Consider the following 14,291-nt stretch of genomic DNA (forward strand, 5'->3'; position numbering starts at 1 on the left):
ATAACTCAAAGCCACTATCCAAAGACACTGTGGGACCTCAGGTGACTCTTTTATCTGGAGTCCCTTTGCCCTGGGGTGACATGGGGCCCGGACGGTGCCCCTGCTGGACGGCATTTACTGAATGTCCACAGAATTGAACTCAGCAGCATGTCTTCTGCTATGAACACTCCCCGCCATCGTGCCGCCCGGGGCCTCTGATCTCTGGGGGCTTGGCACTGGAGGCCTCTGATTCCCTTGTCTGAGGGCACTGATGAAGCACCTGGCTCTCCTGGCTCTCCTTCTGACTTTCTGGACTTGACCTCATGCCACAGCTGCAGGCTCACCTGGGAACTTCCCTCCACCATGCTGGCCCCCTCCTCTGCTTAGCTAAGTACCTCCAGGGGTCTTCACTGGGGAGGGGCCGGAGCAGGCCAAGCTTCCTTCTCCTCCTGGCTCTGCTTCTCACTTCCGCCCTCCAACCCCCTGCCCCCACCCAGATACGCCTCACCCTCTTTTCTCCCCCTTTTCTCTGTTGTGTTCCCTCCTTGGATTATAGACGCCTTGAGAGGAGGGCCTGGTTCTTGTTCCTTACACTTGTATTTCCAGGCTCAGGGCAGTGCCTGGCGCAGAATGAGCTCTCCTTGAAGGCATGCTGCCTTGCCACTTCTGTGCCAGATGCTAGGGGACAGAGACAAAAACAGGAACAACTCCTGCCTTTTTGGACCTTACATTCTACCATGTTGTTGGGTGGGTTTTGTGGGTCCCTTTTATACCCCTGGTGCTTCTCACAGTGTCTGGCACACAGCAGGCACTTAATAAATGTTTGTGTACTGACTCCTGGAGGGAAGTAGCACATACACTGATGAGTAAATACAGAAAGGAAGCAGAATAAATACATGTAAAGCTGCTTCCCAGCAGGAGAGAAAGCCCTAAAACACTGAACTGGCCCAGAAGGTAAAACGACCTGAAGGGGGGGCACCCCAGGCTACAGTAACCCTCTGCACGCTTATGGGAGTGGGAAACTTGGCCCCAGACCCCTTTAACAGCAGCTGAGGGATCTTTTTCCCCTTTCTTCCTGCAGTTTCTGGAGGGCACCTAGTTATGTCCTGGGGAGCCGGAAGAAGAGAGAAAATTGGGGCCTTATCTGTTCTGTTCTCTTCATCCACTAATTTGGCCAAAAATAGCTCTCAGGTTTGTCCAGCACAATATGACCATCATAATTATTCGTGTGATTATGGGGGCCCATTACATTCTTCAAAGTGCTCTGAACCTAAGGAGGCCCTTAAACATTCTGCCATCATAAAAACCAGCTCATAAAAAGCCCACACATTTCACAGAGGCCTTTGATAACCCATCACACGGTAATGACCTTGAGTAACTAGCAGCCTGTACTACATTCACACTAGTCACCTAAAGGGAAGTTTTTGTATCTTATCACCACTCAGAGTGAGTTACCCAAGCCCTTAGAAAACAAAACAAAACAAAAGAAAACAAACCCTTTTCTTTTGGCTCCTACTGGCAAATTCCATGAGTCACCAGAAAGGGCCCCTTTCTTCTCTGCCCACCGATTTCTCCATGCCAGTTTGACAGGACACTATGCATTTATCTGGCACAGCATAGCTCGTACCTGGAAATCTCATGTGGGAGAGCAGAATTAGAGAATCTTCAAGGAAAAGCCATGAGACTTGGGATCATAGGCTGATCATCACACATAGATTATTATAGACCATAGATTGGTAGGGATTCTAGAGTCCAGCTCTCCAGTCATTTTACAAATAAGAAAACCGAGGCAAAGAGAAGTTAAGTGACTTGCTCAGGGTCAAGTAGCTAGTAAGTGTTTGAGTCAGGACTGGAATTCAGATTTTCCTGATTCCAAATCCAGTGCCCTACCATGCCAATCTTCTCTTCCATCCTAGGTGACAGAAAGACCCAAGTTCTAATCCTGGTGGGGCCACTGACTAACTATGTGTCTCTGGGAAAGTCACTTCACCTTCTAGCCTCGGGTTCCCTAGCTGAGGACCTTTTCAGCCCTAAAACATCTGCGTCTCCTATTCCCTTGGGAGAATGACATGTCCTGAGAGTCCGTCAAAGGCTTCAGTGACTCATCCCCAGCTTCAGCTCTGGCTAGATGTGAAGGAGGCAGCCTTCCAAGGGTGGGGGCTGGAGGTGATAAGGTCTTCACCTGGGTCCAGCTTTGCCCTACTGGTATTCTACTGCCTACTCACTCAACCAACTTATGGCACTCGTTCCAATAAAGCTGAAGGCTCCTTGGGAGGGCTCTTTCCTAGTGTATTTGTAAAGCTACAAAGGACGTTCATTTAGCGGCTACTGGCCGCGCTGTGGCAAACTTCCTCCTCTGAAAGATCTCCTCCTGATACCCTGTCAGGGAACTGACTCTACTAAACCAGTGCCCAAATCAAGCACTTATGGAGGAGGACGAATATTCGGTATGTAGAAAGCAGCTGGTACATTTTGTCTGCCTGAGTTTGAGCCCATGCTCTTCTGATTCACCACCATGCCAGCAACAGAATACTGGGGAGCCGATTCTCATCGTCTGGTGCAACTCCTGATGTCTAGAGAATCCTAAGATGCCCTGTGGTGGTTTGCTCTACCTCCCGTTCTAACCCTGCCACCTCCCACCATTACCTGTCCTGATTGGCCTTCTTCCCTCTACCACATCTTCTCACCAATTGAGTGCTTGAATACTGAGGAATAAGCCACTGAAATGAGGCCAAGCTCATTCTATCTCTAGTTCTCCACCAGCCATGTAAGGAGGAAGCATTAAACTTGGCCTTGGCCAATCTAGGTTCAAATCCTAGAACTGCCATTTGTAGTTACATTACCTTGGGCAAGTCCCTTTCATCTTCTGCCTCACTTTCCCCAGCTGTAAAAAGAGGATTGCTAAGACCCTCCATGGGTCTAGAGCCTAAATTTGCCCCCATCACACACTCTAGGACCCAGCCCAATGGGCAAACACAACATGCCGCCCCTGCTCTGCATGCTTTGGCACCTACCCTCCCTGTCCAGAATGCCCTCCTTTCCTTCCTCACCTCTGCCTCTTAGAATCCTGAGCTTTCCTGAAAGTTCCACTCAGGCACTACCTTTGACATCAGATCCTTTCTCATGGTTTTTAGCATACCTCCAGGCAGACCTGAGTTCAAATGCAGCCTCAGACCCTTACTAGCTGTGTGACCCTGGGTAAGTCACTTTACCCTGTGTGCCTCAGTTTCCTCATCTGTACAATGAGCTGGAGAAGGAAATGGCAAACCCCTCCAGTATCTTTGCCAAGAAGACACCCAACAGGGTCATAATGAGTTAGACACAACGAGCTTCTTTAAATTACTTTGCATTTACTTGGCTATGTACAGGCATACTCTCCCCATAGAACAGAAGCTCTGAGCACAGTTACTGTTCCATTTGTTTGCATCTGTGTCCTCGGCACTGAATGTCATCCACTGAAGACTACCAAGTGCCAGTCTCTGTGCCAGCCAATAAATGTTTACTGAATGTGAGTAGAGATGGAGTTCAAACCCAGATGTTGTGGTTCCAAATCCAACGTTCTTTCCATTATACCATGCAGCCCTGGTAGGGACGGCATCCTGGTCTATAGGGGATTCTCAGTCTCCTTGAATGCCTCTTCAGGTTTTTCCTGGCCGCAAACATGTAAATTCCAGGATGGTGAGGGTTTTATTTTTATTTTCCTTGGCATCGTTTATTTTGACACGACACTCACGTCCAAACGTCTCCCAAGGTTGTGTGTAAGCCACAGAGGAAGTAGCTTCCGATACGATGAAGCTTTCAGTGCGAGGCAGGGCCAGAGCTTGAGGCTCTTGGGGGCACAGACTGCCATCCCAAAGCAGCGAGGCAGTGCACAAACCCCAAGGACAGGCTGTACAGCCCTGAGCACCCAACCATGGTGCATTATCTCTGAGCTCTTTGGGGGAAAAAGGTCTAAAAATAGCATTTCACAATTTCAAGAAATGTATTGAGCGGAACTGACCTCCCGGACTCCAAACACAGGGCTCCATCAGTGGGTGTGCAGATGAATATACCTTGTGGTAAAGACCAGCAAACAGCTTGGGCCAGGGGAGAAGCAGCTTTGCTTGAAAACAAGCAAAGGCCTGGGAGCTGGGAGACCCCGATTATAGTTCTGAGCTTGCCACAAACTAGCCATGACTCTGGATGGGCCATTTTTCTTTATTACACCTCAGCTTCCCCATTCAATTGTTGATCAGTGTTAAGTGCCACATACTAGGTGCTAGGAATACAAAGGCAAAAACAATGCATCCCCACCCTCAAGGAGCTTACTTTCCACTAGGGAGATACGGCAGGTATACAAACAAGTAAATGCAAAGTAATTTCCAGAGGAAGAGAGAATTGTTGGGCAGAGGGGCTGGTGGGGTGGGGAGGTCAGGAAGGGCAGGTGAGCTGTGCTTTGAAGAACTGGTTCTATGAGCAGGAATTGAAGAGGGGGCACAACCCAGGCCTGGGACCCATTTGTTATAACATCAGGATGTTAGACAAGATAATCTAGCTCCTCCGTCCTAGGAGCCTATGATATTCCACACCATAGTTTCCTTTTAACAGAAGTGAGCCCAGGTCATATTTGTGGGGTATCGGAAAGGTAGCCTGAATTTGGCATCGGAGGATGCCAACTTAATCCTGCCTCGGCAGTTTACTACCTGTAGCACCTTTACTGCCCGTAGCACTGAGCCAGGTGGCTCAGTGGATAGAGTGTTGGGCCTGGAGTCAGGAACACCTGAGTTCACATCTGGCCTCAGATACTTACTAGCTGTGTGACCCTGGCAAGTTACTTAACCTCTGTTTGCCTAATCCACTGGAGAAAGAAATGGCAAACCACTCCAGATCTTTTGCACAGTATTGGTGTGCTGCGGCCCACGGGGTCATGAAGTCAGACATAACTGAACAACCGCCTCAGAGAAGTCACTTCTCTCACTTTGCCGTTTCCTCATCTATAAAATGAGGGATTTGGCTTAGATGGCTTCTTAAGTCCTTTGAGCTCAGAATCGAGGATCTGATGCTCCTATGACTGGCCCAGTGTCTGAGGAAGGATTCAGACTCAGCTCTTGCTGATTCCGACACTGCAATAAGGGCAAGGCCACCTCTGCAGGCAGCCAGAAGAATCATTTCATACAGATGAGACTAGAGATAGCCACCTGGACAAAAGTGACTGCTCCCTGTCACCAGGGGCAGGGAGCCTGAAGCCAAAGGGAAGACGCTTCAGGGGGGGAAAGGGGTCTCTCCTGAATGGACAGGTCACAGATTCCAGGACTGCAGGGCTGGGCCACCTCCGATCCAGCCCCCTGGGCCTCATGCCCTGAGTCTGAGGTCTGCAATCCCGGCTATCGCCTTTGCTCTGGGAATGGGACATAGAAGAGGCAGGTTCTGCTAGTGCATGAGCAAGAAGAGGTGCCATCTCCAGCTCCCAATGCAGGGCCTGGAGTGCTAAGACCGACTGAAAGACAGACATCACCTCAAAGCTGGGCACTGGGTCCTGTCGTTTATCTCGTCCCTTGTCTGTTTTTTTTGTCATGCTTTGTAGCAAACACTCTCTAGAAAGGAAATGATGCTGTGTGACTCTGGGCAAGTCACTTAATCCTGATTGCCTTGCAAAAATAAAAAGAAGAAGAAGAAGAGAGAAGAAATGATAGTGGTCTTCCAGAAGCAGGGGCAGATGAAAGAGCCAGAATTCTCCCCTCTGAGCTGAGAGTCCTGAAGTAGCCTCCTAACTGGCCTCCCCAACTCCCACCCCTTGCCTCTCCAATCCACCCTCCACACAGTGGCCAAAGAAGCAAAAGGGAGGGAATCGCATCAAGAAGCTTCCTCAAGAAGCTTCACTGGTTCCCCTATTACCTTTAGGGCAGGGCTTCTTAACCTGGGGTTTATGAACTTGCTTGTACCATTATTTTGATTACTATATTTCAATATAATTGGTTTCTTTTTTGTATTTCAATGCATTTTATGTTATACATTTAAAAATATTATTCTGAGAGAGAGTCTGTAGGTTTCATCAGACTGCCAAAGGGGGTCTAGGACACACAAAAAAGTTAAGAATCCTTGTTCTAGAATCAAATAACAAGAACTCCTTTTGGCCTGCAAAGCCCTTTGCTTTTGGTTCCAACCCTTCTTCCCAGACTGCTTTCACATTCCGTGACTTCACATCATGCCCTGTCTTACATTCCCGCCCAACACCTCCTTGCGGTTCCCCACACATGCCATCTCCAGGCTCAGTGCCTTAGCAGAAGCTTTCTGCTCCCCAAGCCTGGTATTCCCTCCCTCCTCACCTTTGCCGCTCTCTGCTAGCTCCATCTCAAGGGCCACTTCTTACATCAGGCTCATCTGGATCCACCAACTCTAATTAATATACATTTTGTATTTATCAGTACACTTTGTTAGCCCCCAGAAGAATGTAAGCCTCTCCTAGGCAAGGATCAGTTTCATATTTGTCTTCATATCCCAGAAACTCCCACAGCACCTAGCACATAACAATAAACGCTTGAGTTCAACTGAAGGGAAGGTCAGTCCAGATAGCATAATTATTCCGATTGTGGCAACTAGAAACCTCTAGCAGATGCCCCTGAGCTGACACCCGGGCTTACAGATGGAGGAAGAGTGGGTGAGGGGTGCCTGGGGCCCCCTGGTGATCAGTACCCAAGCCTACCAACACCCAGGGCCCCCCTTAGGGAGTACACTAGGGCTCATTAGAACCTGATCACCACAGCTGCCCTATTCCCTGCCCATCAGAAACATGACTGTCTAGTCCCTGACAAATTCACTGTTAAATTAATCATAATGACATTGAGAGTAATGAGAAAAAGACTGATGTACATCCCACACCCTCTCCTTGCCATGTAATAAAGGAAATCTCCCCTCTGTGTGCTGGCTGAGTTTGTCATTTACCTGAGCCTTTGAGACAAGCGTAACTCACAGCCTCTAGTCCATTTCCTTGCACACAGTAGGGACTCAGTGCATGGCTGCTGAATGATCATCTTTCTTGCTGTGCATTTACTATAGTTAATCACGCGCGCACACACACACACACACACACACACACACACACATACACAGAGTTGCAGAATTTGAGAGCAAACTACTTCAAATTGGTGAACCCAACTAGAGGTCCTGAAGAAACAAATCCAAATGAGAACTTCGTCCTGCCCCATCCCTTGTATTAAATCCCCTACCTCCATTTTTCCCATTGGAGGCTTCACTTGAGCTTTGTCTTCATACAAGAAATTAGTCTGATTGACTTTGCTCGTCAGATCTGTGTAAAAAGTTTAGAACTGAATCATGCAACTGCTCCGCCTCCCAGAACGGCCTGGCCTTGCAAAGGAAGGTCTCAGTGGGAAGCTTCAGCCAAGCCACATGCCACTGAATCAGAGGACTGATTTCCCTGGATGATTGTATCCAACCAAGGCTTGATCCTGCAGCCCCCAGACAGCACAAAGCACACAGATAGCTTCAGAGCCTCATGACAAACTCCTCAGAGTCAAAGGAAACAGCTAACTGCATTTCTGCACAGGGAAAAGTCCAAGATCTCCAGAGACGGCTGTACTCTGGTGGGTCTGCCAGGCTCCCATGACACTACCTCTCACTGTGCTGCTAGAAAACGCCACTGGCCAGATTCCTAACATGAGCCGTCGTCCACCGCTGTATCCCGAAGTTAATTGCCACCCCCGCTACGTGGTGTTTCCAGATGTTGCTCCCCAGGGCTAGGACCCCCCCCCAACTAATGCTACAAAGTATCATGTGGGACAAAATGTCAGAAAATGTCTAAACAGTGTGGCAAAAATATTAACAGAAGCTTTAGAAACAAGAAGACCCCAAGGTGACTGTCCCAGTCTTTTTTTTTTTTTACTAAAATCAGATTGGCGTGGACCTTGAGATGTTATCCATTCTCTGGTCAGGCTTTCATCTTAAAATATTTGAACTCTACAGTTAAAAGAAATGTTAAAAGTCATCAGATCTCACCCCCTGATTTTACAGACGAGCTTCAGAGGGGAAGTGACTTGTCAAAGGCCCCCACTTGAAAGTTTTAACTCCTGTCTCCCCCCCTAGAGTTTCACCCAGCCCTGTGGCCATGAGGCCAGTCTCCACATCATTGGAGCACAGGAGGGGCACACGAGGGGCTGTCTTCAAGGGTCTGAAGGGCCCTCATGCTAAAGAGGGAAGAAATGTTGTTCCACTCGGCTCCAGAGGGCTGGGGGAGAAACAGTGGACAGAAGGGGGAAAAGTGGATTTTGGTCTGAGGTAAGAAAGCTACCCTCCAGTGGAATGGGTTGCTTCAGGAGGCAGCAGATCTTCCAGTGAAGGCCAGGCAATCACTTGTCGGATATATGGTAGAGGAGACATTTAGTCAGACATAGGTTGGGCTGGACAGCCACTGAGGTCCCTTCTACCTATTAGGCAAAAAAAAACCCTATTCAATGCATAAACCCATATTTCTTCTAAACCCTTCTCCTGACCTCTTTATTCCTCCATCTCCAATCCCGCATAAACAACCACATTTTAAATCACATCTCTCAGGCTCCACTTAGCCTCTTTCTACAAGACAAGAGTCTTATCAAATCAAACAGCAGCTTTCCGGCTGAGTGCAGCTATCTGCGTCCCTAGAGCAGCTAGTGGAAGAGTCCTCACTGGGCACTGCCCAGGTCAACCCAGACATGCTAAAGAAAAGCGGCTTCCTTCTTCTACAAGGAACCCAGCCCAAAGGTACAGCACCTGCAGGATTGCTCCACCAATGGGAGAAAAGTACAGACCACCGCTGCAGCCGGGAGCCACATCTCTGCCATGCCTGCTTTCCTCTGGCCTTTGGGTCCATTGCTCACACAGTGTGTCACAGACTTTCAGGGGGAAGTTCTATACCAACTCTCTTTTACTACACACCTTAGTAAATACTCCTTTATAAAACCGAAGTCTGACTAGTGGATAGCAGCTGATAGCTGTGGAGAGGAAAGAGCTACAGTAACACAGGCCACCCCCCAAACTCCTCCAAGCTACTCCTAGCACCTTACAGAGAGCGGGAGCAACCGTGCTTTGGAGACTCAGCCCGCCAAGGCAATTGGAGGTCATAACCTACACACCAAGAGCATGAATGCTGCGTTTCAGGCGGGGTTTTGCTGGCAAAGCTTACTTGAGTGGTTTGTCATTTCCTTCCCCAGTTCATCTGACAGGTGAGGAAACTGAGGCAAACAGGGTGATGTGACTTGCCCAGGGTCACCCAGCTACTATGTTTCTAGGGCCAGATCTGAACTTAGGAAGATGGGCTTTCCTGACCCCAGACCTGGCACTCTAACCACTGCCCCACTTAGCTGCCCCAGAATGAGTAGCAGGTAACCTCAAAGAGGAGAGAAGGCATTAAGAAAACTGGGGGATAAAGAAAAGTCTCTGGCAGACGATGGGATCTGAGTTGAGAAAGAAACCAGGGAAGCCAGAAGGCAGAGGTGAGGGGGCAGAGCATTCTGGGCAGTGGGAGAACCAGTCCAGAAGCACAGAGCTGGCACACAGAGTGGCAGGGTCAAGGGCCTGCCAGTAGGCCACTGGAGTTCGAGGACACAGTGACTTGAAGGGAGTATGAAGAACTGTAAATACAGAGGAGCCTGTAGCTGATCCCAGAGGCATCAGTGCGCTACCTGAGCTCACTGAGCAGGGCAGGGGTCAGGCACTGGGTCAGGCCTGTGCTTTGAACAAGCACCTTGGAAGTTGAGTAGGCACTGCAGTGGGGAGACACTTGGAGGATGGAGGTGAGTGAGAAGGCTATTGCAGGGGTCCATGGGAGAGAGGGTGAGGGCTAAATTCCTTCCAGTGGCCCTGTCCCTGACTTTCTGGACTTCAAAACCAGGCCTTCTCTACTCTTGGCTCAACCTGGAACTTCCCTCAGTGCCTGGGGCCTCCTTGCTCAGAAAGAGCCTAACACCCTCGAAACTTGCTCACCCTGAAGGTTCCAACCACCTCCCCCCCACTTCTCCCACTGATGAGCTGCCCTGGAGCCTCCACTTTGTGAAAGGGCCCAGATAGGTTTGTCTTCATTATCCTCCTACCTCTGACTTCTGGACTTCAAAGTCAAGTCAGCACCTTCCTCCTGGGGAGCTAGGTGGCACAGTGCATAGAGCGCCAAGCCTGGGGTCAGGAAGACTCATCTTCCTGGGTGACCCTGAGCAAGTCACTTAACCCTGTTTGCCTCAATTTCTTCATATGACCATTCCGGTATCTTTCCCAAGAAAACCCCAAATGAGGTCATGAAGAGTTGGACAGTGTAACAACTAAACAACTTTCCTCCCCCCTCCATCCCAGCTCCCTCTTCCCTTCAGCTCTGTCTCCTCTACCCTCATTGGAATGTAAGCTCCTTGAAGGCAGGAACTATCTTTCTTTTCATGTACATTTGCACCCCCAGTGCAGTTCCTGGCCATAGTAAACATGTAAATACCCTCCTGTCTTTCTTGCTTCCTCCCTACCCTCCTTCCTTCCTTCCTTCTTTCTTTCCCTTCCTTCTGTCCCATTCTTTTTTTTTTCTTCCTTCTTGCCATTGGTATAACCCATCTTTCCTAGGTAAAGAAGGGGCATTTCAGTCCCTAGTCTTCAGGTCTACTAGCCCATAAGCATTTAATAAGCCAGTATAATGGGACTAATAAATCTGATGTTACAGAGTAAAGATATCAGGAAAGAAGGAGACAATTCAGATGGGAAAAATGAAAGGGGAAAAAAAAGCAGAGCTGAGCATACATGTAAAGTGAGTAATATGAAGGCAATGAGTTTGAGATGAGTGGAAGAATCTGGTCAAACTAGGAAACATTTAGGATTTGGGGGTCTGCGGTGGAGATTATATTTCAGGCCAGTGAAGCTGGCTGATTGTGAGACTTTTGAGCACTGTACCTATTTTTTTTTAATTAATTTATTTTGATTTATCAATGTCACTTCCATAAGCTTTTGAGTTTTACATTTTTCTCCCCCTCCCTCCCCAACTCCCTCCCCAAGATGGCATGCAATCTGATATAGGCTATACATCTACATTCCTATTAAACATATTTTCACATTAGTGATGTTATAAGGAAGAATTAGAACCAACAGGAGGAACCACTAAGAAAGAGGAAACAAAACACAACAGAAGAAAAAAATAGCAAATAGTATGCCTCCATCTGCATTCAAACTCCATAGTTCTTTCTTTGGATGTGGATGGCATTTTCCATCATGAGGCCTTTGGAGACGCCTTAGATCCTTGTATTGCTGAGAAGGGTTAAGACTATCAATATTAGTTATCACACAATGTTGCTGTTACTGTGTACAATGTTCTCCTGGTTCTGCTCACTTCACTCAGCATCAGACCACACAAGTCTTTCCAGGTTTTTCAGAAGTCTTCCTGTTCATCATTTCTTATAGCACAATAGTATTTCATTACATTCATATACCACAACTTATTCAGCCATTCCCCAATTGATGGGCATCCTCTCAATTTCCAATTCTTTGCCACCACAAAAAGAGCTGCTATAAATATTTTTGTACATATGGGTCCTTTTCCCATTTGTATAATCTCTTTGGGATATGGTCCTAGAAGTGCTATTGCTGGATCAAACAGTATGCACATTTTTGTAGCCCTTTGGGCATAGTTCCAAATTACCCTCCAAAATGGTTGGATCATAACTCCACCAACAATGCATTAGTGTTCCAATTTTCCCACATCTCCAACATTTATCATTTTCCTGTTTTGTCATGTTGGCCAATCTGATAGGTGTGATGTGGTACCTCAGAGTTGTTTTGATTTGCATTTCTCTAATCAATAACGATTTAGAGCATTTTTTCATATGACTATAGATGGCTTTAATTTCTTCATCTGAGAACTGCCTGTTCATATCCTTTGACCATTTATCAATTGGGGAATGGCTTGTTTCTTATAAATTTGTCTTAATTCTCTATATATTTTAGAAATGAGGCCTTATCAGAGAGACTGGTTGTAAAAATTCTTTCCCAATTTTCTACCTTCCTTCTAATCTTAGTTGCATTGGCTTTGTTTGTGCAAAAACTTTTCAATTTAATGCAATTTTGCTTTTCATAATGTTCTCTATCTCCTGTTTGGTCATGAATTCTTCTGTTCTCCATAGATCTGATAGGTAAACTATTTGCCTCTCCCAGTTTGCTTATGGTATCAGCCTTTATATCTAAGTCATGAACCCATTTTGACTTTATTTTGGTATATGGTGTGAGATTTGGGTCTATGCCTAGTTTCTGCCATACTCTTTTCCAGTTTTCCCAGCAGTTTTTCAAAGAGTGGGTTCTTATCCCAGAAGCTGGGGTCTTTGGGTTTATCAAATAATAGATTACTATAGTCATTGACTACTGTGTCTTGCATATTTAACCTATTCCACTGATCCACCTCTATTTCTTAGCCAGTACCAAACAGTTTGATGATTGCTGCTTTATAATACAATTTAAGATCTGGAATGCTAGGCCACCTTCCCTGCATTTCTTTTCATTAGTTCCTTTGATATTCTGGACCTTTTGTTTTTCCAAATGAATCTTGTTATTATTTTTTCTAACTCTATAAAATAATTTTTTGGTAGTTTGATTGGTATGGCACTGAATAAGTAAATTAGCTTAGGTAGGATTGTCATTTTTATTATATTAGCTCAGCCTACCCATGAGCAACTGATGTTTTTCCAATTATTTAGATCTGATTTTATTTGTGTGAAAAGTGTTTTGTAATTGTGTTCATAGAGTTCCTGGGTTTGTTTCGGTAGGTAGACTCCTAAATATTTTATAATGTCTACAGTAAGTTTAAATGGAATTTCTCTTTCTATCTCTTGCTGTTGGGCTTTGTTGGTAATATATAGAAATGCTGATGATTTATGTGGGTTTATTTTATAGCCTGCAACTTTGCTAAAGTTGTTTATTATTTCAAGTAGTTTTTTACTTGATTCTCTAGGATTCTCTAAGTATATCATCATGTCATCTGCAAAGAGTGATAGCTTTGTTTCTTCTTTGCCTATTCTAATACCTTCAATTTCTTTTTCTTCTCTTATTGCTAAAGCTAACATTTCCAGTACATATTGAATAACAGTGGTGATAATGGACATCCTTGTTTCACCCCATCTTGGAAATGCTTCTAGCTTGTCCCCATTACATATAATGCTTGCTGAAGGTTTTAGATAGATGCTATTTATTATTTTAAGGAAGACTCCATTTATACCTATGCTTTCTAGTGTTTTTAATAGGAATGGGTGTTGTATTTTGTCAAAAGCTTTTTCTGCATCTATTGAGATGATCATGTGGTTTCTGTTAGTTTTGTTGTTGATATGATCAATTATGCTGATAGTTTTCCTAATATTGAACCAACCCTGCATTCCTGGTATAAATCCTACTTGGTCATAGTCTATTTTTCTTGTGATAAGTTGCTGTAATCTATTTGCTAATATTTTATTTAAAATTTTTGCATCTATATTCATTAGAGAAATTGGTCTATAATTTTCTTTCTCTGTTTTGACTCTTCCCGGTTTGGGTATCAGCACCATATTTGTATCATAAAAAGAATTTTGTAAGACTCCTTCTTCACCTATTTTCCCAAATAGTCTATATCGTATTGGAATTAATTGTTCTTTAAATGTTTGATAGAATTTGCTTGTAAATCCATCTGGCCCTGGAGATTTTTTCCCAGATTGTTGTTCAATTTCTTTTTCTGAGATGGGGTTATTTAAGTATTTTAATTCTTCTTATGTTAATCTGGACAATTTATATTTTTGTAAATATTTATCAATTTCACTAAGATTGTCAAATTTATTGGCATGCAGTTGGACAAAATAGTTCCTAATTATTGGTTTAATTCCCTCTTCCTTGGTGGTGGATTTACCCTTTTCATTTTTGATACTGGTAATTTGGTTTTCTTCTTTTTTTTTTAACTAAATTAACCAAAGATTTATCTATTTTATTGGGGGGGTTTTTTCATAAAACCAGCTCTTAGTTTTATTTATTAGTTTAATAGCTTTCTTAATTTCAATTTTATTAATTTCTCCTTTGATTTACTGTACCTATTTTCACCTTCAGTATTTTTATTACTATGTTTTATTCAAAGTCCCAAACAGCTTTATTAGCATATATGAAATATATGTATATGTACATACATGTACATATACAATGTATATACACATACATATTTAAAAAAAACAAAACACCTTGCTCTCCTGCACAAGTTAACACACTCACGCTTTGCCAAACCCCAACCTTGGAGTCCTCTCACTATAGCTGCCTCTGCCTCTCCTACTCCTACTCATGGTATTTCTGAATGAAAACTAGAGACAGCCATC

This window comes from Phascolarctos cinereus, unplaced genomic scaffold (assembly GCF_003287225.1).
Source record: "Phascolarctos cinereus isolate Bilbo 61053 unplaced genomic scaffold, phaCin_HiC Scaffold_3;HRSCAF=262, whole genome shotgun sequence".
Taxonomy (NCBI): domain Eukaryota; kingdom Metazoa; phylum Chordata; class Mammalia; order Diprotodontia; family Phascolarctidae; genus Phascolarctos; species Phascolarctos cinereus.